Source organism: Schistocerca serialis, chromosome 5 (genome assembly GCF_023864345.2).
Source record: "Schistocerca serialis cubense isolate TAMUIC-IGC-003099 chromosome 5, iqSchSeri2.2, whole genome shotgun sequence".
Lineage (NCBI taxonomy): Eukaryota > Metazoa > Arthropoda > Insecta > Orthoptera > Acrididae > Schistocerca > Schistocerca serialis.
Genome location: NC_064642.1, coordinates 547,601,572 through 547,605,396, shown reverse-complemented (window position 1 = coordinate 547,605,396; position 3,825 = coordinate 547,601,572).

Sequence of the window (3,825 nt, the reverse complement as noted above, 5' to 3'; positions counted from 1 at the left end):
ATGCTTATTGGTTCGGGGGCGTCATCAGTTACAGTTCAGTCACATTTTGTGTATGTAGAGGATAAAGTAACCATTGTCTGCCACAGTGCACTAGTTGTTAACCCCATGCTACTACCACTGGAAGGTGACGCGCTTCCTCAGCAGGACACGAGACTCAGAGGGCCATAGACACAGGTTCCCAGGTAGATGCGGCGTTTCTTGACTTCCGCAAAGCGTTTGATAAAGTTCCCCACAGTCGTTTAATGAGCAAGGCACGAGCATATGGACTATCAGACCAATTGTGTGATTTGATTGAAGAGTTCCTAGATAACAGAACACAGCATGTCTTCTGAAGTAAGAGTGATTTCAGGTGTGCCGCAGGGGAGTGTCGTAGGACCGTTGCTATTCACAATATATATAAATGACCTTGTGGATAACATCGGAAGTTCACTGGGGCTTTTTGCGGATGATGCTGTAGTATTTCGAGATGTTGTAACAATGGAAAATTGTACTGAAATGCTGGAGGATCTGCAACGAATTGACGCATGGTGCAGGGAATGGCAATTGAATCTCAGTGTAGACATGTGTAATGTGCTGCGAACACATGGAAAGAAAGATCCTTTATCATTTAGCTACAATATAGCAGGTCAGTAACTGGAAGCAGTTAATTCCATAAATTATCTGGGAGTAGGCATTAGGAATGATTTAAAATAGAATGACCATATAAAGTTGATAGTCGGTAAAGCAGACTGAGATTCATTGGAAGAATCCTAAGGAAATCCAGTCCGAAAACAAAGTAAGTAGCTTACAGTACACTTGTTCGCCGACTGCTTGAATATTGCTCACCAGTGTGGGATCCGTACCATATAGGGTTTGTAGAAGAGATAGAGAAGATCCAACGGAGAGCAGCGCGCTTCGTTACAGGATCATTTAGTAATCGCGAAAGCGTTACGGAGATGATAGATAAACTCCAGTGGAAGACTCTGCAGGAGAGACGCTCAGTAGCTCGGTACGGGCTTTTGTTAAAGTTTCGAGAACATACCTTCACCGAGGAATCAAGCAGTATACTGCTCCCTCCAATGTATATCTCGCGAAGAGACCATGAGGATAAAATCAGAGAGATTGGAGTCCACACAGAGGCATACCGACAATCTTTCTTTCCACGAACAATACGAGACTGGAATAGAAGGGGGAACCGATAGAGGTACTCAAGGTACCCTCCGTCACACACCGTCAGGTGCCTTGCGGAATATGGATATAGATGTAGATGTAGACATTGTACGTCCATATACGGTTGCTGCGGTGCAACGTGCTCTTAATCGAGTACAAAATTACGTTGTCCAGTAATGTCACTAGATTTCTTACCAACTCAACACATATGGGGCATGGTGCAGTAGAAACTTTATCCTTTTCCAGAGCCAGAAAGAAACATAACCGAATTGTATCAAATGGTACAAGGTGCTTACGACAATATCACTGGTTGCCGCACAGTACCTATACGATCGTTTGTGTTTTGGCGTAAGCTGTCGCCAGCACACAAGGCGGCAAATAGGTTGCTAGAAGATCGATAGAGACCAAAGACAGACTCTGAAGAAACGCGCCATGGTAATTAGATCGCCACCGCGGACCGGAGGGCTCACACAGTCAGTCATCCAGGGAGTCAATGAGTCGAGTCATCAGTCGCAGATCAGTGGAAGTCGCAGTCGCAGTTAGCTCAGCCTCTAGTTAGCGACTAGAGTTGTGCTCATAACGGACTTGTGCTTTGCCAGCAGTGCGGCTAACGAGGACTATTACGGAAGAGCTTTTACCACAACACCTGGAATACCTTAAGTAACCTCTTGTTCTTATGAATGTAGAACCCTGTTAATACATGCGTGCAGTTCGTGTTATAGAAGATGTTACCGGCCACCAAACAACATCCTCTCGTTGTTTCCCATGGTACAAGCCTACAGTGACAAATAGACGACACAAAAATTAGCATGCGGGAATACATGCCTGCCTTACCGCCTCTGCGGCGTACACTGTGAATTGATGGGACAGTTTGGGCTTCCTTTACTGGCATACGCGTCTTTCATTATGTCTGAATTTGTTATCATATAGTTCTTTAGCGAACTATGTCACATCACCTGTGAAGGAAACATAAGGAGGATCTGTCCTTCAGGGTGCTGCATTTCTTTCCCAGCAATGTATTACAGTCAAATAGCAACGTTTATTCTTTTCAAGTTGACGTAATAGCTGAAGAAACTGTCTTCTGAATTCAATGTTTAAAGCGATTTCAATAAGTAACTTAAAATACTACTGTTGCTTGAAATTAGTATCTCCGGAGATGATATTCGTCGAGATTAACGAGCGAAAAAGTAAAAAAAAAAAAAAAAATCAACTTAACTGTCGGTGTAGAAACAGAATTTTTGCGCGTTTCTTTGTGTTTTACCTTAAGATACACGTCAAAATGCGCTAGATGAAGAAAGATTAAAAAGTTAGCGCATTTGTATTTAACAGTTTCTTGGATACTGACAATACAAAATTTCCTTTTAACTTTATACAAAAAGGTATTAAGCACGTTCGCAGCCGTACTGGCACTGAGTGGTGAAATGCTTATATAAATCGCCAAAATAATTTTGTTTGTCACCAAATCATACATTTAGCGAGAGCCTTGTCATATGAGGAGGAGGAGGTTAGTGTTTAACGTCCGTCGACAACGAGGTCATTAGAGACGGAGCGCAAGCCCGGGTTAGGGAAGGATGGGGAAGGAAATCGGCCGTGCCCTTTCAAAGGAACCATCCCGACATTTGCCTGAAACGATTTAGGGAAATCACGGAAAACCTAAATCAGGATGGCTGGAGAAGGGATTGAACCGTCGTCCCCCCGAATGCGAGTCCAGTGGGCTAACCACTGAGCCACCTCGCTCGCTCCCTATCATATGATCTGAGGGATGAAACATAGGATACAAGTCATTAAAAGGAGTGCGTTGCAAGAAAGCAGTAACTTTGGAAAATTTCCCTCCTGAAACCAAAGTAGATTACCTTGTTCTATCAGTGCCCAACTGGAATCGGCAGTTCGACAGCATACAAGGAAAACAATTTAAACAATACATGACGGGTTAATGAAAGTACTGCCTATGAGATACGACTATGTAATTTATTTTCGGATCACAACAAATACTTGAGGTACCTGTAGTCAATGTGACACAATCTGGATTCAAATACAGTATCGGTAGATGAAGCAGAGAAAATAACACTTTTAAATGATATGTCAGTGGGATATAGTTTAAGGGGATCTACATCAGAGAAGAATGAATTAAACAGTGGAACAAGGGTAGATCAAAATGGACAACGTGGAATGCCGGTTCTTTACTTTGGGAGGAGCATTACGACTGAAGGAGAAGGATGGAACGATAACTCTCGACATGAGTGCACAGACAGTACAGTGCGAGCTAAGAGAACACAGTGAATACGTAAGAATGAATAAATTTCACAAACTTGTATAAGAGTACTCTTGTTTTTGCTTCAGCAGTGAGTAACTGGTCGTGTTTTTTATCTGTACAAGTCTTTGTATATCTGCTACATGATTATCAGCAATAAGAAGCCACACCAGGTAGACAATTACCAAATAATAATATAGACAGCTAATTACAGCATCATCACGCAATAGTCTATCTGCTTCACTATATGGCGAGAGCCGCTATGCGATATTCGATTAATATAGATGTATTACTTATGATCGCACCGTTAACAAGTGCATGGAAATGCAAAGTGAAGTCCATGTTAGCGAATGTTTTTCCACCTCGTACGTGCCTGTGATGTCGCTGACATATATCAGAGTAGGACAGGAATGCATCACGACCAT